The sequence below is a fragment of the Notamacropus eugenii genome, chromosome 5, assembly GCF_028372415.1.
Source record: "Notamacropus eugenii isolate mMacEug1 chromosome 5, mMacEug1.pri_v2, whole genome shotgun sequence".
Lineage (NCBI taxonomy): Eukaryota > Metazoa > Chordata > Mammalia > Diprotodontia > Macropodidae > Notamacropus > Notamacropus eugenii.
Window position 1 is genome coordinate 402127730 of NC_092876.1, and position 24855 is coordinate 402152584.

The window sequence follows — 24855 nt, forward strand, 5'->3', positions numbered from 1 at the left end:
GCAAAACTTAAAACTTATGTTCTTTGAAACTGACTCAAAGAAGGAATAACATACATAGTTGGACATAGAACTCTATATTATTCTATAAGGAAGTAAGAAAAGATGGGGATAATACAAATGGTAGGGGGTGACTGATAAAAGGGAGGGTACATTGAGGAAGGTGGTGATCAGAAGTAAAACACTTGTGGAGAGAGAAAGGATAGGCAGTAAAAGAGAAATGAATAAACAAGTGAAAAATAGCATGGCAGTAAATGCACAGTTAGTTATTACCATTAATGTGAATAGGATAAACTCACCCATAAAATGGAAATAGATATCAGAATGAATTAAAAATGAAAATCCTATAATATGTTGTTTATACGAAACACCTTTGAAGCAATGAGATATACACAGGGTAAAGGCAAGGGGATGGAGTAGAGGTAGCAATCATGATTTCAGACAAAGCAAAAGCAAAAATCTAATAAAAAGAGATAAAGAAGGAAACTATATCTTGCTGAAATGTACCATAGACAAAGAAGTCATATCAATTCTAAATATATATACAGCAAGTGGTACAGCATCTAAATTTCTGAAAGAGAAGTTGAATGAGTTACAGGAGGAAAAAGATAATAAAAGTACACTAGCGGGGGACCTCTGCCTACTCAGAACTAAATCAATCTAACCAAAAAATCAATAAGAAAGAAGTTAAGGAATTGAATAAATTTCTGGATATTTTAGTTATAATAGCTCTCTGGAGAAAATTGAACGGGAATAGAAAGGAGTATACATTTTTTCTCAGCAGTATATGGCAGGGCACAAAATTTGACCATGTATTAGGACACAAAATCCTCACAACTAAATACAGAAAAGCAGAAATAGTAAGTACATCCTTTTCAGATCACAATGTAATAAAAAATTACATTAAATAATGAAAATAAACAATGAAAAGAGAGATTAAAAATTAATTTGAAATTAAATAATGTACTCATGAGAAATAAGTGAATCAAAGAAAAAATCATGGGAACAATTAATAATTTCATTAATAAAAGTGCAAAAAGCAGACAGCATACCAAAATGTAAGGGATGTAGCGAAAGAGGTACTTGGGAAAAAATTTATACCCCTAATTACTTACACCAAGAAAATAGAAAAAAAAAGCAGACTGATTAATTTGACATGAACCTAAAAGAAACTAGAAAAAGAACAAATTAAAAATCCACAATTAAACACTAAATTCGAAATCCTGAAAGTCAAAAGAAAGATCAATTAAATTGAAAGAAAGAAAACCATTGAATTAATAAATAAAAGTAGAAACTGATTTCATAGGGAATAAACAATAAAACTGATAAACCATCAGTTAATTTGATTTTTAAAAAAAGAAACAAGAAAACCAACTTTCTAGTATCAAAAATGAAAGGGATGAACTTACCACCAGTGAAGAGAAAATTAAGACAATTAGGATCTATTTTGCTCAATTATATGCCAATAAATTTGAAAATCTTAAATAAATGGATGAACATACACAAGAATATAAATTACCCAGAATAAGAAAAGAAATAACATATTTAAATAACTGAAACTTACAAAAATAAATTGAACAAGCCATCAATGAACTTCCTAAGAAAAAATTTCCAGGACCAGATGGATTCAAAAGTGAATTCTAACATACATTTAAATAACAATTAATTCTGATACCATATAAATTATTGGGGGATGTTGGTGAAGAAATTCCTTTTACATGGCACTGATACTTAAACCAGAAAGAGCCAAAACAGAGAAAGGAAATTACAGACCAAATTCTCTAATGAATATAGATGCAAAAATTTTAAATAAAACACTAGTAAAGAGACCTCAGTAATATATCACAAGGATCATACACTGTGACCAGGTGGAACTTATACTAGGAATGAAGGGATGGTTCAACATTGAGAAAACTATCAGCATAAATGACCATATCAATAACAAAACCAACAGAAATCATAAGATTATCTGAACATGCAGGGAAAAATACTTTTGGCAAAATACAGCACCCATTCTTATTAAAAGCACTAGAAAGCATAGGTATAAATGAAGCCGAACTTAAATGATAAATAAATTTATCTAAAACCATCAGCAAACATTATCTCTTATGGGGATAAGCTAGAAGCTTTCCCAATACAATCAAGAGTGAAGCAAGGATGCCACTATCACTGTTATTATTTTATATTGTACTAGATATGCTAACTATAGCAATAACAGACGAAAAAGAAATTAAAGGAATTACAATAGACAATTAGGCACTCTTGAGAGATGATATGATATCACACTTAGAAAATCTTAGAGAATCAACTAAAATACTACTAGAAATTATTAACAATTATAGCAAAATTGCAGGATAAAATATAAACCCACAGAAATCATCAGCATTTCTATGTATTACCAACAAAGTCCAGCAATTACAAAACACTTTTCATACAAATAAAGTCAGATCTAAACAATTGGAGAATATTAATTGTTCAGGGTAGGTCAAACCAATATAATAAAAATGACCATTCTACCTAAATTTATCTATTTATTCAGTGCCATATCAATCAAACTATAAAAATTATTTCATAGGGATAGAAAAAATAGTAACAAAATTCATCTGGAAGAACAAAACCTCCAGGATATATTGGGAATCAAAGAAAAAAATGCAAAAGAAGATGTCCTAGCCATATCAGGTCTCAAACTATACTATAAGGAACTAATTATCATAACAGTCTGGTACTGGATAATAAACAGAGTGATACATTAGGTACAAATTTCTTTTTAGTAATGTAGTATTCTAGTATATGACAAACCCAAAGATCCAAGCTTTTGGAACAAAAACTCATTATTTGACAAAAACTGCTAGGGAAACTGGAAAACAGTATGAGAGAAACAAGGTATAGACCAACATTTCACATTGTATACCAAAATATGGTCAAAATGGGCATATGATTTACATGTAAAAGTCATAAGCAAATTAAAAGAGCATGGAAGAGTTTAATCTGTTAGATTTATGGATAAAGCAAGAATTTAGGACCAAAGAAGATATAAAGAGCGTCACAAAATTTAAGATAGATAATCTTGATTGTGTAAAATTAAAATGTTTTAGCATAAACAAAACTCATACAGTCAAAATTATAAGGAAAGCAAAAAACTGGGAAAAAATAATAATCAAGTATTTCTGATAAAGGCCTTATTCCCCAAATATATAGAGAACAGAGTCAAATTTATAAAAAAAAAAATTAAATCATTTCCCAATTGCTAAATGGTCAAAGGCAGCTTTCAGAAAAAGAAAACTAACAATAATCATATGAAAAAACGTTCTAAATCAATATTAATCAGAGAAACACAAATTAAAACAACTTTGAGGTACCACCTTACACCTATCAGAAAGGCTAATTAGATAAAAAAAGGGAAATGTTGGATGTTTGATGGGATGTGGGAAAACCGGTAAACTAATACACTATTGGTGGAGTTGGGAACTGATTCAGTCATTCTGGAGGACAATTTGGAACTATGCTGAAAGGGCTAGAAAACTCTATTTACCCTTGGATCCTGCAATATCCCTGCTATATCTATATCCTAAAGATTTCCCCCAAAGTGGAAAAGGACCTATTTGCACAAAACTATTTATAGTAGCTCTTCTTTGTGGTGGCTAAAAATTTGGAAATCAAAGAGATTCCCATCTATTGAGGAATGTCTAGACAGCTGTGGCATATGATTATAATGGAATATTATTGTGCTGTAAGAATTGACAAGTAAGATAATTTCAGAAAAACCTGGAAAGACTTACATGAACTGATTCATAGTGAAGTTAGTAGAATCAGGAGAACATGGTACACAATAACAGCAATAATGTTTGATGAAGAACTGTGAATAACTTAATTATTCTCAGCAATACAATGATCCAAGACAAGTCCCAAAGGAATAATGATGAAATGTACTTCCAACTCTAGATTAAGAAATGATATTGATTGAATATAGACTGAAGTGTACTATTTTTTACTTTTTCATTTTTTTGTCTTCTTATGCAAAGTAACTAATATGAAAATGTTTATATAATTTCACATGTATAACCAATACTTGTTCATTTACTGTCTCAAGGAAAGGGGAGGGGAGGAAGGAAGGAAGGGAGAGAATTTGGAATTAAAAACTTAAATTAAAATGTTAAATAATAAAAAGGAATGATGACCAAATACATCTAGATTTTTATCTTAGCCATTTATCCAAATTTATTTAAGTGCCTACTCTATTCAGGGGTCTATGCTAGATTTGAAGGGTAAATATAAAATTTAGTTAAAATTAAGTGTCTTTTCTCATAGAGCTTTCCATCTAACAGAGATAAGATATAGGCAAATAACCATAATGCACTATATTAGAGTGTGAATATATTAGAGAACTGTAAGACATATTTGTACCTTTGAAAACTCTTCAAGGCCCAGATGAGATGCCATTTCCACAATGAAGTCTTTCCCAATTCCTGGGCTCTAAGTAACCACTTGATTCTTGAATCTTTCTTGACAGTCTTTCATACCAGTTTGGACCCCTCATATGTGTATATGTATATACACATACATACACATGTATATTATACATACATATACATTCACACTTCTACATTATATGCACTATATGCATACATATATATACTATACACATATATGTGTTTGTGTGTATACACACACACAAACACAGACACTGGTGGGATTATGATTTTCATTATGTTTTTGCTGCTTCTCTAATCACTAGATTATAAACTTTTGAAGGGAAGGAAAAATATATTATTTCTTTTTGTTATTCCAATCACTTAGTATAAGTACCTTGTCAAAGTAGGGAATAAGTAAATATTTGCTGAACTGAATTGTGTCATCAATTTAGACCAAGAATTGAACTTCAAGGTCATAAGATCCTTTGACATTTTGATTATAAGTAAATTACGTTTTCCAAGGTCGCACAGTACATTCAAAAAACTGAAAGACCAAGTTTTTAATGAGTCTTATACCTCCAAGTCCAGTGATATATGAATTTAATTACCATGGATATGTACATGATTAGTTAACCTTGGAAAGCAATAAGAATTTGACCTTAAATGGATGTAAGAAACGACAGTAATTATCGATTTGGGAGGGTATAATAACAATGTACTAAATCTATGTTTCACTGATCAGAGAGGAAAGCTACTTGGGAGAGATATACTGGATGATAAGTTAAAGGAGAAAAGCATACACGCAGATACACACACAACCTGTAATCACTTCACATTTTTTTCCCTACCACTTCTTACATCTGTTATTTCTAAGCCTTCAAGCATGTCTTTAACCTGATGAAGTATAATCTCAGACTAAGTATCATATGGAAATTGTAGTGTTAACTTTTTCTGAAAGGCCATTTCATCATCAATGACATGGGCAGGTGGTGCAGTGGCTAGAATAATGAACCAGGAGTCAGGAAAACATGAGCTCACATCCATCCATGGGCCTCAGCTGTGTGACTCTGGTCAATTGATTTAATCTCTGACACTGTTTCTTCATCTGTAAAAAAGGGGATAATAATAACATCTACCTCCTAGATTAGTTGTGAGAATTAAATGAAATAGTATTGGTGAAGTGCTTTGTAAACCTTAAAACCCTGTTTAAATACTAGTTGTTGTTATTAACCACATAGCCCTTACCAGAAAACATGAGCACTATACCAAGTCCTGTCAACTGGGCATCAGAAACCTATGGATGTAACACATAAGATACATACTTTCCCACAGGTGTCAACATTCTTGTGCTTATGTCCCTGTGTGTTCAATTCTAAGTGGAAAAACTAAACAAGATAGCATCAGTTTTCCCTTTCTTCAAATCTCATCTGGGTGATACATAACTTTGTGAATAATATGAACTACTTAAAACACCAAAGCTAATAAGCCATGTTGGCACTGATAAAACGACAATGATGACAACAACAACAAAAACCAATCTTGATGTTTCTTAAATATGCCTCCTCCTCATATTTCTGCAATAGTACAATAGAAAGATTCAAATATGTATAAAATCAGTGAGTGCTGAACTATCAAGCAATTCTAGCTTGTCATTACCTCTGGCCATGGTGCTGACTGCACCTCTGCTAACAGTCTTTTGCCAAAAGGTGGTATTTTCCTGATTCTTACTGTCAATAAGACTTTGCTCTCCCTGGAAAAGCAGATACATTTCTCTCTCTCTCCCTCCCTCTCTCTCTCTCCCTCTCTCTCTCTCCCTCTCTCTCTCTCTTTCTCTCTCTCTTTCTCTCTCTCTCTCTCTCTCTCTCTCTCTCTCTCTCTCTCTCTCTCTCTCTCTCTCTCTTCTCCCTCTCTGTCTCTGTCTCTCTCTCTGTCTATGTCCCTGTCTCTGTCTTTCTCTCCATCTCTCTTTCTATCTCTCTCTGTCTCTGTCTCTCTCTGTCTCTGTTTCTGTCTCTCTCTGTCTCTCTCTCTTTTCCTCTCTCTCTATCTGTCTCTCTCTGTCTCTGTCTCTCTCCCTCCCTCTCTCTCCTTCTCTCTCTCTGTCTCTCTCTCTCTCCCTCTCTCTCTCCCTCTCTCTCTTTCTTTCTCCCTCTCTCTCTCTGTCTCTGTGTCTGTCCCTGTCTCTGTCTTTCTCTCCATCTCTCTTTCTATCTCTCTCTGTTTCTGTCTCTCTCTGTCTTTTCCTCTCTCTCTGTCTCTCTCTGTCTCTGTCTCTTTCTGTCTCTCTCTTTTTCTGTGTCTTTGTCTGTCTTTCTGTATCTGTCTCTGTACCTGTCATATACCTGTTTAGTTTTTTTCACATTTAAATGTTTCACTTATTTTCTCTGTCTCTGTTCTTGTGTGTGTGTGTATTGATTCCAAAAACACAGAACGTCAACAAAGGTTTGTTCCTCTTATTGCTACAACATTTGACCACTCTAGGTCATTTAGCTCCACAGGCCTTGAACAAACTCAAGCTGTCCCTTTGTTATTTGATACATTTTGTCTTGAGGAACAATGTCTCAATGAAATGATACTAACTTGGTAGATCTGATTTGTTTATAGAGATTGCACCTGAGCCACTTCCTTTAGCATTCACAAAATCACTACTAGTTTCTGTACAGCATCTGTTATTCACAAATTATCTCCTCCAAAAGATAGAAAGGTCTTTCATGGTTATTTGTTCCCCACTCAAAGAGGAGGTTAGTGACTTCCATTTCTTCCATTAAAGATGACAGAATAGGTAGGCCCCACCTGCTGGGATGTTCTTCCTGGAAGAGATCCAGGCTCATACTGGTTGGCAGCAGGCATTGGAACAAGCCAATTTTGACTGGCATTATTTTAAGACAACATGCTACTTATAAAGCATCTGGATGAGCCAGACATTTTTGAGTCTTTATTGAAATAGCCCAATTCCAGGCCATGACATTAGATATTTTAAGTAAAAGAAATTTAGTGTAACTATACTTTGAACAAATGGGAAGAAAATTTGTATTACTAGAATTCTATGAATAGATCCTTGAAACTTGTTTTATACTTAACAATTTTGTAACAGTGTGAACGCAATAATAAACTCTTTTCTTCTTGATTTCAGCTAGGTACACCTGCCACAAAACAAAATTTTTCTTCAACAGATAACACTCATCTCTCCTGGAAACTCCCAATTCAACTTTTTTGCTCAGGTATTAGTTTGTATCTCTTTACATTCCAGTCATGGAATGATTTGGAGCATTCTAGAGCAGTCTTCAAATAGAACCACCTTCTTCAAAAGCAATTTACTTCTATAAACAAGCAGTGAATACTAATCTGTGAGCCAGGATTATGCCACTTACAAAGTGTATGACTTTAGACAAATAATTTCTACTTCTCTGGGCTTCGGCATTCTCATGTTTAAAATGGCTTTGTTTGATCTCAGACAATTCTGTAGCACAAGGTACGATGAAAGGTACTGTCCATCTCTAGAGAAAGAACTGGTAGGCCTTGAATGTAGATGAACAGATACCTTTTTCTTATCCTCATTTCTGCTTTGTTTTTTTTTTGTCCGAGTTTTCTTTCACAAAATGATTTATATAGAAATGTGTCTGATTACACATGTATAACATGTCAAACTGCTTGCCTTATCAATGGTAGGGTAGGGGAGGGAGGGAGAGAATTTGGATCTCAAAATTAGAAAAAAATTCTACAATTGTTTTGACATGTAATTGGAAAAAAATAATGTATTTAAGAAGAAAAAAATAAAATATTTTAGGCTAGATAAGGGTGGGTAACCTGTGATCTTGAGGGGTTCCCCATCTCTGGGGTATGTAATCTCCAAGGTTCCTTCCAGATCCGACAATTCATAAGTCTCTGATTCTACATGGTGGTCACAGAAATTTGACAGTCATTCAGTTAAAATTCATTTTGGTTCAGATTATCACCACAGTTGTAATTTTGCTCTCTAATATGATCTCCTAGTAAAACTCTTCTTCAAATGGGATATATCCCTACAAAGAATAATGTACAATTACAAAAATAATTTGGGGCAAATATTCACTGAATCTGTCATTGAGCCTTTAAAATTTATATACATGTGCATTGAATCTGTAAATTGTATTGTGATTATACATGTCAAAGAGTTGGTACTGAAAAACACATGGGTCATGAAAAATCAGATTGATAAATGATTGAAAAAAGACTATACAATACTTAGATAATTATCTTCTTGGGGGAAAGGTATGTTTTCCACTTATTCGAGAGAAATCCTAGCACAACACACTACACAGACATATGTTTGGCAAATTAATTAAAGGATTAATGAGATGATCTCATGACCTTAGATCTTAGAGAAGCAGAGCTATGAAGTACATAAAATATTAGCTTCAAGTTCAGAGAGACATGGCTTCCAGTCTTGGCTCTGAAATTTGCTAGGTAAGTGTCCTTAGATAAGTCACGCTAACTCTCCATGCCCCCAGGAATCTCTCTCAGACAACTTTCAGAGAATCTGCCAGTATGCATTGGTAGAAGAAATTTCTCACCAGGAGCTCCCTGAAGTGATGATGATAGATCACTTTAAAAAAATGAACATGATCTGCAATCAAACCTGCTTGCCACAGTTGAGCTGACTTTGGTTTTATGTAACATAGATATTTATTGTATGTATATACCACCAAACACAATTACAAGATTTCTAAGAATATGTAAAAATATGACCAAACTTGTTCTTTCACAGGAATGGTTTCTTCTCCTCTATAAATTGGGAACGCCAGTCTGACAGTCACAAAAACAAACTTAACAAATGAGGAAGGGTGATAATGAAAGATTGATTCAAGAAAGGCCTGGTAATAAAATACAATCCAAATTCCTATGTAAAGTAAGGGAATTATTTAGATATTAGAATAAAGGGCCTAGGAGAATCAAAGGGATGTACTAAAATGGCAGGGAGAACAGTAATGATATTCATAATTAAAAATTCAGTATAATCTCTAATGATGAAGGCAAAGATTTTGTAATTAAAGGAAAAAGTCACCAATCATAGAATCTCAAAGGAGGGAAGGGCCTCAGAAGCCTTCATCATTATGTGAAAAAGAAGTCCCTCTATAGCAAACTCAAAAATTGGATGTTAAATAATGAAGGATGTTAATAATGAACATGTATACAGTAGATTTGTAAAGTGCTCTGATTATTTGATCTCATTTGAGTCTTACAATAATTGTGACCTAGAAATACTATGAGTGTTCTAGCTGCCTCTTTTGGGTGAGTAAAATGAATCAGGCAAGATAAGCAACTTGCTCATAACAACATAGGCAGCAAAGACTAGACACAGGACTTGATATCATGTCCCTATATGAAAAAATTCATTTTTCTTTCTACTACAAATTTTAAGGAAAGTGCAAGATGGCATATCTCAGAAAGATAGAGAGAAGATAGAAGTTTACCAATAACATATGGGGAAAGAGCAAAATCAAAGACAGAGAAGTCACTGAAAGTATAGGGGAGAGCATCAAGGGTCATAAGGTGCTTAGCTGGCAAAAAATATTTGAATCTAAGTCAGCAAATGTATATTAAGTGATTAAAATCTTCTCAGTATGCTAGTCATGGTGGCAGTTTCAAAGGTAGAGTAAGACATTGTCCCAACGTTCGTAGAGCATATGGTCAAATAAAGGGGTAGGATACATTGGAATAAAAATAACACATGTGTTCATTAAAAGGGGGTAAAACAGAGTGCTTCGTAAAGTCCAAAGTTATATTTCTGAAGAATATGTAGGTTGGGGCCTTGAGAAAGGCCTCATATAGAAGAAGACATTTGAGTCTGGTAGAAATTCTAAATATAAATGAAGAGGAAGGTCATCCTAAGCACAGAAAATGAAAAGAATAAGATAAGGGAAGGAGCAGTTATGTTCAGGGGGCATAAAATAGATGAGTATAGTGTGGATTGAGGAGATTAATATAGGAGTTTCAAGATTATGGAGAGATTTAAATGACAGTCAAATGAATGTAGAGTTTACTCTGTAATAGATATTCAACCATTCGAGATTTTTGAACGGAGAAGTGACACAATCAAAATGTCAGAAAACTTAGTCAAGGATCCTCATAAAGAATGCTCCAGATTTTCCAGAGATGAGGGGTGGCAGAATAGAAGCAGGAAAAACCATTAAGAGATTATTGTAATAGATGAGGCAAGTAGAAAGAAGGGTCTATAGTCGAGGGGAATTAATGGGAATACAGAAAGAGCTAGAGATATATTGTGTAATTAGATGAGATGTTCATGTGAGAAAGAGCTATGAGCCAATGAAAACAAAAAATATGGCTCTGAAAGGGAAAAAACTCAATGATCTTAAAAAAACATGAAGAATTACCCAAACTAATGAAGAGTAAAATGAGCAGAAGCAAGACACACACACACACACACACACACACACACACACACACGCATACACACACACACATGCATACTGTAACAGCAATATTGTTTTAAGAGTGACTTTGAGTGAATACATTATTTTTATTATTTTTATTAATTTTTATTAATAAATTTTTATTAATATTAATAATATTTTTATTATTGTAAGTACCCAAATTAGCTATTAAGGACATATGAAGAAAGACACTATCTGCATCCAGAGAAAGAAATGATGAATAAAACTATATATAAAATAATTTTACAGATATATCCCAATTTTTGTCTACTGGTAGTCATCTGGGGGGGAGAGAAGAAGAAGAAAAGAAGGAAGTTTATATGATAGCTTTGTGGTATTTAAAAGGAATAGCAAATTATATAAAGTAGATTTGAAGTTATTGCGCAATAATATTTTTTTATTATATGATGTCATGGAAAGTCTCACTCCATTCCATAAATTAAAAATAAAGTATATTTTAAAAAAGGGAGATGGGAGCACTACCGAAATAAACAGTGAAGTCATAAGTTTTAGATAAAAGACAAAAAATCAATTTTCAGTATGTTGAGTTAGAGGTCCTGGTGGGACATGTGGACACATCATGTAGTCAGGTAAGATTTAAGATGTAGATTCTATGTAAATAAACTGGTATGGGATAAATATTTGGAAAATAATTTTAATGAACATTTCTAACAACTAATTATGAGAACAAAAAAAAATATCTTTAGAGATTGAAGGCACATAGTATTTCATGTATTCCAGACTGAAGGCACATAGTCTATAATCGTTTTTATGTCAAACATGTGAGTCATAAGTCACATTGTAGCCTCAAAAATGCCCAAATATAGGCCAATCCAGAATAAAATATAACTATTAAATATTTAACAAAATAATTAAAAATACAATAGAACATATATAATATTAATCTGTGGCTTTCTATGTCAAATATGCAACCTGAAGGACCTTCTGTTATATGCTTTAGTGACCCCTTTTTGTATTTGAGCTTGATATCACTGATGTAATTCAATTCCTCCTTTTACAGATGAGGAAAATAAGGCCCAGAAAGGTTAAATGACTTTCCCAATATAGTACAAGGAGGAAGTAGCAGAATTGAGATTTAAACTTCTCTCTTTTTTTCTTCAGAGAAATGATTATTAAATACCAATATCTGGAGAGATCCATTGGGTTAGGGTAAATTCTTTGATTAGATTGCCCAAGGCTGGGGGTAATTTAGAAATAAATGACATAGTCAAAATTCATTAGAACAAGTCCAGCCTCACATTGTAACATTCATTCTTTCTTTTTGCTTGTTAACCAATCAGAATTGATTGCCACCCTCTGGAATACCCACTTATCCAAGGCCATAGAAGTCTTGATCCGCCATAAGGGGTTTTGGCATTCAAGAGTGCCACTGACCTCTTTTATTAAAATTCTAGCATTATTAATAAAATGACTAATCACCCAGAAATTATGTTTCTTGAACTTTTTAAACATCACATTCTCCAAGGCAATGTATTTTTTCTGGTATATAGTACTGCCTGTTGAGGATTCAGAACTGATTTTTTACTTAAGTAGTATTTTATGACTATATCATGAATTACATTGGAACACAGCAAACCAGAGGAAAATGGTAGTAATGATCCACAAATAAAGTCAATACCTTTACCAAAATGACTTATTTTGGGAATTTCTCAAAAGTATCACGCCAATGACAATTGATACAAGAAGTGGGGAGAGATCTTAGTGACAATAACTGGCCAAAATCAATGTACCTACTCTCTTTGACATTCAGCTTGGGTCAATGACCACCACTGAAAGAAGAATCTCAGATAATCACAGCTCTAGTGCTTGTAGGACTTTAAGAGTATACTCTTCAGCAGGTAGGTAATTAATGCAGATATTTCTTTTGAATGATTAGATGTAGAATTGAAGAAAAGACTTAATCTTTTGGCTGAATCCCAAAAGCTACCAAAGGACTACAATGGATTATACCTATAGAATTCCATATTCCTCAGTGAAAGATCCCCTCTATGTCTTTTCTCCTCTAGACTATAAGCTACATAAGGATAAATATCATGTAACAGAATTGTTCGTGCCTCTCATTCCAAACAATAGGTGTTCAAAAGATTATTATTGAACTGAAATTAATTTTTATGATTGATGGTTTAAACGCTATTAAGTTAAAATTTATTTTTTAACAATTGTTCCTATTATTAAATGATTTTCCATAGAGGAATGTGGGAAAAATCAGTGTTAACATGACATTTATTAACCTTTTTATAGCGTTATGCTTTACTCCTGCTGACAAAACTATTATACTTTTCCTGTGAGATACTTTGATTTTGGGATCTCATTAAGATAATAGACAGTGGTGCTATCTTGGTTCTATGATTTTTTTTTTTTAATGTATAACTGCAGTTAAAAATTACTGGTTTCCTATCTCACAATACAGGAAAGTGGGGGATAAGGGGACAAGCAGGGTGGGGGGGATGATAGAAGGGAGGGCATGAGGAGGAGAGTGCAATTCGAGGTCGACACTCATGGGGAGGGATAGGATCAAAAGAGAATAGAAGTAATGGGGGACAGGATAGGATGGAGGGAAATATAGTTAGTCCTATACAACACAACTATTATGGAAGTCATTTGCAAAACTACACAGATATGGCCTATATTGAATTGCTTGCCTTCCAAAGGGAAGGGGTGGGGAGGGAGGGAGGAAGAGAAGTTGGAACTCAAAGTGTTAGGATCAACTGTCGAGTAATGTTCTTGCCACTAGGAAATAAGAAATACAGGTAAAGGGGTATAGAAAGCTATCTGGCCCTACAGGACAAAAGAGAAGATGGAGACAAGGGCAGAGAGGGATGATAGAAAAGAGAGCAGATTGGTCATAGGGGCAATTAGAATGCTTGGTGTTTGGGGGGGGAGGGGATAAAAGGGGAGAAAATTTGTAACCCAAAATTTTGTGAAAATGAATGTTAAAAGTTAAATAAATAAATTTAATTATAAAAAAAAAATTACTGGTTTCCAACACTATATCTTTTCTTTATGCATTTGGAAACATTATTCTAAGATGAGCCCCATAGGTTTCACCAGATTGCAAAAGAGACCCATCATGGACACACACACACACATACGCACACACACACACAATATACATATGCATGCATGCATGCAAAAGGGAGGACCCCTTGTTTTAAGGCTACTTAACAAACGAGAGCGTCAACAAGCAGTGATTAACAACCAACCATGTACCAGGAATTGGGGTTATGATGGAAATAAAAAATCATCCCTCTTAAGGAGGTCACAATATAATGGAAGAAGAGATATGATAAACTACCAAATTCTTTTTAGAAATGAGGGACAGTGAATGTGAAACATTGGATATAGCCTCAAACATTTCATATACTTTTTTCTCTTCCTCTTTTTTCCTTATTTTAAGGGATGATTCTTTGGACAATGGTCAGAAGAGGGAAATGCAGGTGACAAAAATTTTAAAAATTAAATTTAAAAATTTTTTAAAAATCAATAAAATTTATTAAGGAAATAAAATGATAAAGCAATAGTAAAGATAATCGCTACCTTAAAAATATTTCTCGAAAAATAGGAAATCATGCAATTGATACTTTATGAGTAAATCCAACCAAATGGATTCATGTTAGAATTAATCTGTACTCAAATTACTATGAATGTCTCTAGTGAATTTTATAGCTTGGGTAATGAAAGAAAGACTAATGAAAGTCCTGATGACTCTTTGCAAAATTGTATTTTGTGGCATAATGAGGAAGAAAACTGCAACAAGAATAAATTTAAAGCATAATAGGCTAAGATCAACAAATAAAAAAAATAAGACCATTGAGGAAAATTAAGAGCATACCACAGAATCATAGGGTAATGGCCCTAGAGCTGGAATGTACTTTAAATATATTTTCCCACTCTCAGGAGCTTACTACTCTTTTTTTCCCCTCTGGACTCTGACTCTATAATGATACTGAGTCTTTCATTGCAATGAACTGGCTACAAAATTGTACATATTCCTGAAGTACAAAAATATAAAAATTTCTTCCCTCCTTTGCTTCCGTGATACTACACTATCTTAGATCTATTCCTACCCTTTTAACTGTTCTTTGTCACTTCTTAATCTTACAGTGCTCTAAAGTGACTGTTTCCCTTGGCAGAATTCTTACTGCTCTACTTTTCTGTTTTCTCCAACAGAAATTTCATCATTTATTTGAACTGCTTCAAATATTATAAGTCTGAGTTTAAATCTACCTCAATTTAAGCTCTACCCATATTCCATTAAGGGGAGCTAAGTGACACAGTGGATAGAGTGCTGGGTCTGGAGTCAGAAAGACTCATCTTTATTTATTCAAATCTTTACCTCAGACTTACTAGCTGTTTCAACCTGAGTAAGTCACTTAACCCTGTTTGCCTCAGTGTTTTCATCTGTAAAATGATTTGGAGAAGGAGATGGCAAACCACTCCAGTATCTTTGCCAAGAAAACCCCAAATAGGGATACAAAGAATTGAATACAACTTAAAAGGGGGGGGGGGGGAGGGCTGAAGAATGTTCAGTTCCTATCTATTATCCATTCCCAAATTGATATTTTTGCCATCACATTAAATCTAAATGTCTAAAAGCAAATTTGCCAACTTTCTCCATAAACTAATTTCTCTTCACAATTTTCATATTTTCTTAAGGTACAATCACTCTCTTGATTCCCCAAACTAAGAATATTGGCATCCTCTTTAACTATTCTCTTTCCTCAGCCTTTTGAATTAAACTAGTTATCAAGTCCTACCATTTTTTTTTTGGTACTGTTTTACTTACACTTCCATACTTCCATATGCATTTCAATGGTCCTTTAACTCATTCACCTGAAAAACCTCGTTCAGAAGTTTAAATATCATTGGTAAGCAATTGGGAATATGGAATGACAGCAGAATGCCAAGATGAGAGCTACAAATTTGGAAGATTACTTAAGTTTCCTATCAAGAATTAACTGAGGAGAGAATTGGGAAACAGCTTGGAAGTGGTGGAGATTGATTAGGAAATATTATCAAAGTCCAAGAGAAAAATATAAGGCTAAGATGGTGGAAACTGGAACAAAAGACTTTATTGTATCATTCAATTTCTGGATTGACACTTAATATTTTTTTAAAATTTTATCTATCAAGTGAAACTGAATGTGACAATGGAACATAATGGATCAAATATTGGAATTGGAGGCAAAAATATCTGATTTTAATCTCATTTCTGACACTTGTTAGCTGTGTGAATCTTGCTTGTTTTTCTGTTCTCAAAGAGGACCATGGCATCATGCTGATGACATGACTTGCAGTTGACTTTGATTTGAGTGAGGGAGGGCTGTGTAAGGTCACCAAACTTACCTTCTCCTGAGCCATCTGGGCCAATGGCATGATATTCATCAGGATAACTGGAAGTAGCTCAGGGTGCAATGTGAAACCCCAGCCCTTTCAGGCTTACGTCTTATCACAACCTTACTTTGAGCGAGATCACCCATTCAATGAATTGGCTACTTTAAGTTACTCAACGGATGACCCTTTAAATCAAAACAAAAAAAAATTTGCTATGTAAATGGTGCAATGAATAGAGTAGAGGATTTGGAGTCAAGAGACCTGGGTTAGAGTTGTGCCTAAAACACTAGCTATGTGACTCTCAGAAGTCACTTTACCTCTCTCAACCTCAACTTCCTCATGTGCAAAATGATGAAAATAATTGAACCTAATTCACAGTGTTTTTAGTGAAGATCCAATGAGTTTACATATATAAACCACTTTGCAAATTTCAAAGTTCCGTATAAATGTTAGTTACTATTATTACCATTACTCATATGGCTATTACTATTATTAACCACTCTGAGTTTCATTTTCCTCATATGTAAAATGGAACTAATGATAGCACCTCCATAATATATCCATATATCTATCACCAAGTTGTTTCAAGTATCAAATGAGGTCATAAAGGGTGTATTGAATTTAATAGCTTGATGGTTTATCAAAGGTTAAAGCTACACTATTTTGGAACATTATCTAAGGAACATACCTTTCAAACCCCAAAGAGCATTACATGTACAAATGTAATCTATTGCTTTTATTAATATTGTGAAAGTAGAAAGGAAGTCAAGTCTGAGGAGGATCTATCTCTGCCTTCTGACTTTGTCATTGACTTGTTATGAAACATTAAATAAGTTTCTTTTCCTCTCTGTCTCTCATTGACCTTCTTCATCTGTGTTTTTGGAGTAGACTAGATGTTCTTCCAAGTCTCAGTGCTAAGATTCTCATAAACTGCTTTAGTAAGGTGAGAACTATTTCTTATGTTTAATTTTATCTCCCAGAGTACCTTGTATATATTTCAATAATGAATATTTGTTTATTGAGGTGCTACAGAAAATGAGGTAGCTACAAAGAAGAAGAAATTATCTTTGCCCTCAATGATGTCATATTTGAGAAATACATAGTGCATGACAATTCATGGAAAGCAATGTAATTTTAAAACAGCAGTAACATAGAAAGTCAAGTAATGTGTTATAACACAGAATTATCTGGAGTCCCAAAATCAAGAGGACAGGAAAAGTCTCAGGCCAAAGTTTGAAACCTAAGAGATTCTGATAGTGTCCCAATATTCTACTTGCTTGAGAAAGAAAATTCAGGGAAGCAACCAGACAAGAAAAACTTCCTTTTGTTTTAGAAATACAAAATAGTCCTTTTTGTTGCTTCTCTACAATCAGTTTGTTTTCTTTTTCATTAAAAAGTAATATTAAAATTTTTTACCCATACAGCATTCTTATTATGGTCTGCATGTATAGCACATGGTATATCTTTTTATATTAATTTTATTTGTTTTCAGTGTTCTACAATCACTACCATAGAACTTAGATTATTTTCCCCCCTCCCTCCCTGAGATGGCATACAATTTTATATAGGTTCTATATATAAATTTCCATTAAATACATTTTCACTATAGTCATGCTGTGTAGAATTAAAGTGAATGGGAGAAATCATATAACAAACCAAAATGCAATACAAAAGAAAATGATCTGCTACATTCTACGATTGAATTCCAAAATTTTCTCTCTGGATATGGAAGGCATTTTACCTTAAAAGATGACTGGGAATTTTTTTAAGTCCTTCCATTGCAATTAAGTTCCAAGTCTACCAGAAAAAAACTCTCGCACACTGTGGTTGTTGCTGTGTACAAAGTTCTCCTGGTTCTGCTCCTTTCACTCAGCATCAGATCATATCAGTCTTTTCAGGCCTCTCTGAAGTCTTCCTGTTCATCATTTCTTACAGTATAATAGTGTTCCATTACATTCATATACCATAATTTATTCAGCCATTCTCCAATTGATGGGCATCCCCTTGATTTCCAGTTTTTGACCACCACAAAGAGCACTGCTATAAACATTTTTGTACATGTGAGACCCTTTCCCATTTTTAAGATCTCTTGGGGATACAGTCCTAGAAGTGGTATTTCTGGGTCAAAGGGTATGCATAATTTTGTAGCCCTTTGGGCATAGTTTCAAATTGCTCTCCAGAATGGTTGGAAAGCTCACAGTTCCACCAACAATGAATTAGTGTTCCAACTCTCCCATATCTTCTCCTAACTGTTCTGTCATGTTAGCCAATGTGATAGGTGTGATGTGGTATCTCAGAGTTGTTTTGATTTGCATCTCCCTAATCAATAGTGATTTAGAACATTTTTTCATATGATTATAGATAACTAATTTCTTCCTCTGGAAATTGCCTGTTCTTATCCTTTGACCATTTATCAATTGGGGAATGACTTGTATTCTAGTATATTTGACTCACTTCTCTATATATTTTAGAAATGAGACCTTTATCACAGACACTAGCTGTAAAAATTCTTTCCCAGTTTTCTGCTTCCCTCCCAATCTTGGTTGCATTGGATTTGGTTGTGCAAAAGCTTTTCAGTTTAATGTAGTCAAACATCCATTTTGCACTTCATAATGCTTTCTCTCTCTTCTTTAGTAAAAAATTCTTCCCTTCTCCATAAATCTGAGAAATACACTAGTATTTGCTCCACTCATTTGTTTATAGTATCAATCTTTATACCTAGATCATGTATTTATTTGGACTTTATTCTTGTGTACAGTGTCAGGCACTGGTCTACGCCTAGTTTCTGCTACACTTTTATCTAGTTTTCCCAGCAATTTTTGTGAAACAGTGAGCTCTTATCCCAGAAGCTGGGGTCCTTGGGTTTATCAGACAGTAGATTGCTATATTCATTAACTACTGTGTCTTGAGCACCTAACATATTCCATGCGTCTACCCCTCTGTTTTTTAGCCAGTAACAAGTGGTTTTGATAACTGCTGCTTTATAATACAATTTGGGATCTGGTAGAGCTAGGCCACCTTCTGTAACATTTTTTTTTCATTAGTTCCCTTGCTATTCTGCACCTGTTGCTCTTCCAGATGAATTTTGATATTATTTTTTCCAGCTCTAGAAAATAATTATCAGATAATTTGATTGATATGGCACTAAATAAGTAAATTAATTTAGGTAGAATTGTCATTTTTATTGTGTTGACTTGGTCTACCCATGAGTAAGTGATGCTTTTCCACTTACTTAGATCTGACTTTATTTGTGTGAAAATTGTCTTGTAATTGTGTTCATGTAGTCTCTGAATTTGTTTGGGCAGGTGGACTCCCAAATATTTTATAGTGTCTACCCTAGCTTTAAACGAAATTTCTCTTTCTATCTCTTGCTGTTGGGCTTTGTTAGTAACATATAGAAATGCAGAAGATGTGTGTGGTTTTGTTTTGTAACCTGCAACTTTGCCAGTTGTTTATTATTTCAAGTAGTTTTTTTTTTATTTGATTCTCTGGGATTCTCTAAGTATATCATCATATCATCTGCAAAGAGTGATAACTTAGTTTCTTGTTTGCCTATTCTAATTCCTTCAGTTTTTTTATCTTCTCTAATTGCTACAACTAACATTTCGTACTAGTACCATATTGAATAATAGTGTTGATAATGGACATCCTTGTTTCATGTCTGATCTTATTGAAAATGCATCTAACTTATCTCCATTGCATGTAATTCTTGCTGAGGGTTTTAGATAGATACTGCTTATTATTTTATGCAAAGTTCTCTTTGTTACTATGTTCTTCAGTGTTTTTAATAGTAATGGGCACTATATTTTGTCAAAAGCTTTTTCTTCATCTATTGAGATAATCATGTAGTTTCTGTTAGGTTTGTTGTTGATATGATCAATAATGCTAATAGTTTTCCTAATATTGAACCAGTCCTGCATTCCTTGTATGACTCCTACCTGATCATAATGTATTATTCTCATGATAAATTACTATATTCTTTTTCCTAAAATCTTATTTAAAATATTAGCATCTATATTCATTGGAGAAATTGGTCTATGATTTTCTTTGTCACTTTTGTCTCTTCCTGGTTTAGTTATCAAAACCATATTTGTATTGTAAAAAGAATTTGGGAGGACTCCTCCAATTTTCCTAAATAGTCCCTAGAATATTGGAATTGACTGTCCTTTAAATGTTTGATAGAATTCACTTGTAAATCTATCTGGCCCTGGAGATTTTTTCCTAGGGAATTCATTCTTTTTCTGAGATGGGGTTGTTTAACTATTCAACTTCTTGTTCTGTTAATTTGGGCAATTAATATTTTTTGAAATACTCATCCATCTCATTTAGATTGTTGGATTTATGGGCATAAAGCTGGGCAAAGCAATTTCCAATTGTTGCTTAAATTTCCTCCTCATTGGAGTGAGTTCACCCCTTTCATTCTTGCTATTGCTAATTTGATTTTCTTCTTTATTTTTATTAAATCAAATTGATCAAGTGTTTATCAATTTTATTAGTTTTTTCATAAAACCAACTCATTATTATTTATTAGTTCAATGGTTTTCTTAATTTCAATTTTATTAATCTCTCCTTTGGTTTTCATTATTTTTAATTTGCTACTTGGGGATTTTCAATTTGTTTTTTTTTTTTTCCTAGCTTTTTCAGCTGCATGCCCAATTTATTGATCTCCTCTTTCTCTGTTTTATTCATGTAGGCATTCAAAGATACAAAGCTTCCCCTAAGACCTGCTTTTACAGTATCCCGTAAGATTTGGTAGGTTGTCTCATTATTGTCATTCTCTTGAATGAAGTTGTTGATTGATTCTATGATTTGTTCCTTAACCCACTCTTTCTTTAGGATTAGATTATTTAGTTTCCAATTAATTTTTGGTCTATCTTCCCTTGGTCTTTTATTACATATGATTTTTATTGCATTGTGATCTGAGAAGGATGCATTGACTATCTCTGCCTTTCTGTAGTGGAGTGTGAGGTTTTTATGGCCTAGAACATGGTCAGTTTTTGTGTATGTGCCATGTACCACTGAGAAAAAGTATATTCCTTTCTATCCCCATTCAATTTTCTCCAGAGATCTAGCATATCTACCTTATCCAGAGTTTCATTCACCTTCTTGTTTATTTTAAGGTTACATTTATCAGGTTTAGAGAGGGAGAAGTTGAGGTCCTCCACTAGTATAGTTTTGTTGTCTATTTCTTCCTGTAACTCCCTTAACTTCTCCTCTAAGAATATGGATGCTATACCACTTGAAGTATATATGTTAAATAATGATATTGCTTCATTCTCTATGGTGCCTTTTAGAAGGATATAGTTTCCTTCCTTATCTGTTTTTATTAGATCTATTTCTGCTTTTGCTTTGTCTGAGATTAGAATTGATACTCTTGCTTTTCTTACATCAACTGAAGCACAATATATTCTGCTCCAACCTTTTACCTTTACCCTGTGTGTATCCCCTCATTTTAAATGTATTTCTTGTAAACAACATGTTGTTGGATTGTGGTTTTTAATCCATTCTGCTATCTGTCTCTGTTTTATGGGAAAATTCATCTCACTCACATTCACAGTTATCATTACTATTTGTGTCTTTCCCTCCATCCTCTTTCCCACCATTTGTTCTTTTAGTTCACCCTTTTCCCTTCTCCTCCACAATAGAGTTTTAATTTTTGACCACTACCTCCTGCAGTCTTCCCTTCATTCTTTTGGCCCCCCTCCCTTTTATTGCCCTTTACCCTTACTGATTCTTCCCTCCCTTTTAGCTTCTCCTCCCCTTTCTTTCCCCCTTCCCCTCCTACTGCCTATAGAGCTAGTTAGATTTACATTTTTTTATATTACATATATTAATATAACATATTTTTATATTATATATAATTTTGTTCCCTTCTTGAACCAAATCAGATTAGAGTACCTCTCAAACAATGCTCATCTCGCTCTCCTCTTTCCTTCTACCATAATATAATTTTGTACTTCTTCCTGTGATATAATTTACCATTTTATGCTTCCTCCTTTTCACATCTCCTTTTACAATTCCATCGCATGCTTAAATCACATTTTTATCATTACTTTATTTACTTTATACCCGTTTCCCTTATCTCTGAATATCCCTTTTATATTTCATATTAGAAATACAATTCTCTAGATTAAAGAGTATCATCTTCCCTTAGAGGCAGGTAAACACTTTGCCCAAATTGAGTAACAAGTTTTCTTTTCCTGTTTACCTTTTTATGACTCTTTTGAGACCTGCATTTGAAGATTGAATTTTCTATTGAGTTCTGGCATTTTTATCAAGAAAGTCTGGAAATCCCTTGTTTCATTGAATATCCATCTCCTTGCATGAAATATTATGCTGAAATTTGTTGATCCTTGATTGTAGTCCCAGCTCCTTTGCCTTGCAAAATATCATATTCCAATTCCTTTGATCTTTTAATACAGAAACTGCAAGGTCCTGAGTGATCCTGACTGTAAGTTCTCGATATTTGAATGGTTTCCTTCTAGCTGCCTATAGGCTTTTCTCCTTCACTTGATATTTCTGGAATTTAACAACAATATTTCTTGGTGTTCTTAGTTTGGGGTCCCTTTCAGGAGGTGAACAGTGGATTCTTTGATGATTGTCCTCTGGATCTAACACTTCCAGGCAGTTTTCTTTGATACTTTATTGGAAGATATTGCCCAGACTCTTTTCTTCATCATGGCTTTCTGGTAGGCCAATAATTCTTAAATTTTCTTTCCTGAATCTATTTTCCAGGTCAGTTGTTTTTCCAATTAGATAATTTACATTTTCTTCTATCTTTTCATTCTGTAGATTTTGTTTGACTGATTTTTGATGTACTAGCTTCTACTTGTCCAATTCTAATTTTCATTGAATTGTTTTCTTGAGTTAACTTTTGCATCTCCTTTTGCATCTGTCCAATTATTCCTTTTAAGGAATTATTTTCTCCAGTTAGTTTTTATACTTCCTTGCCCATTTGTCTGATTTTCTCAGTTAGGTTTTATGCTTCCTTTTCCATTTGTTCAATTTTCCTTTTTAAAGAGCTGTTCTCTTCAGTGAATATTTTTTTCATACTTTTAAAATCATTGGCCATTTTTTCCTCTATTTCCTTCTTCAGCTGTTCTAGGAGTGCTCTCTGTGCATGCGAGCAGTTCATAGTACCTTCTGAAGGGATAGTCTCAATACTGACCTCTTTGAAATTTGTGTTTTGGTCCTTGTTCCCATAGAAAGATTCTATAGTCTTTTCCCTCCTTCTTTGCTTCTTGCTTATGGTGGTGAGGCTTTGTGTGTTGTGGCCTCAGGTTCTATCAGTTAGACTCTAAAGAACTTGGTGCTGAACTGGCTGGTGTCAGAAATCAAAGGCAGGTGAAATCTGTCTGTTTTTCCCCAATATTAGTCCTGGAGCTAGCTTGTTAAGTGTCAGGGAGGGGTAGTCTGGTCACTGGAGATCTCCCCAGCTGAGCTAGAGCAAAGGCAAGCTCAGTGCTTGCTGACCCCAGCTGTCTTTCCATTTCCTCTGGGGCACTTAGGCACACCTGGGTCCTAGTGTGAGGAGCTCTGGCTGTCTGGGACAGCTCTGTTCCTCAGGGATAGTAAGAGGAACATTCCTTTGGTATTTTCTTAACCTCACATAGTACGAGACTGTTTGCCCCTTCTGTTGATTTCACTGATCCAGGATTTTTCTGGGGAAATATTTTATGGTTCTTTTAAGGTCAGCAATGGAAGGAGGAGATCACATTTACCAATCATTTTGGCTCCTGGAAGTTCAAGTAGGTTTCTTACAAACATTTAATCTGTGGTCTGAAAGTCTCCACACAGCTGCTGCAGATACCTGGGCCTCCTTTTTCGGCTTTCACTTGCTCAGCTACCCTTGACTCTCACCCTGAGCTGCTATCCCGCCATGCTGCAGCTTCCTCAGACCACCCATGGGCTTTCCTGTTCAGCCATGCTGTGGTAGGAATGCTGTGCTGCGTGCTGTATGCTCCTCCACCCTCATGGAATAGATTCTTCCTGTTGATCTTCCAGTCTGTCCTGGACTGTGAAACTGCTACAGTCTGTCTCCTATTGGATTCTGCACCTCCAAAATTTGGTCAGATTCTCTTTTTAGAGGTATCTGAAGGAGTTTGTCTAAGAGCTAAGGTGAATAGTTGCTTTTAATTGCTCTCCATCCACCATCTTGGCTCCGCCCTTCCCCCCCCCACCAAAGTCTGAGGAATCTTGTACAGGCACAATAATCCCTAAATAGAAGATCTGCAACAAGAATCAAGTTGTCTGAAGATGACTTTTCTTTTCCTTTCTTTTTATTCCATAATTTTGGAAAATGTTTTTATTAGCTTGATAAAGTAACAGTAGTTCATTTAAATTTCCCCAGTGGCATTTAGAAATTAAAAAAAAAACATATCTAGAGTCATTCAAAATGCTTGCTTAATAAGGCAATGTATGAATTCACAAGATAGCATTTAAAAGGTAATACATTTCTCACAATGTAATTTATCTGAATTCTCAAGGGTGAAAGGTTTAGAATTTAAATTCAGAGGGAAGACACATTCTATATTTGTCAGTTCTTAGACAGACCTTTAATGCTGAATTTCTCAAAAACTAGAGTTCCATGAAGAAATCCAAAGGGTTTTCACAAGGGATGATTTTATAATGATGAACAATCACATAAAATAAACCTA

The 24855-nt window shown here is 34.2% G+C and overlaps 1 protein-coding gene across 1 annotated transcript in view; it reads right to left on the bottom strand.

The window, feature by feature from the left end:
* Positions 1-24855, bottom strand: part of GABRG3 (gamma-aminobutyric acid type A receptor subunit gamma3) — an 860421-nt gene that overhangs the window by 328863 nt on the left and 506703 nt on the right. The gene's annotated exons all lie outside the window — the stretch shown is intronic.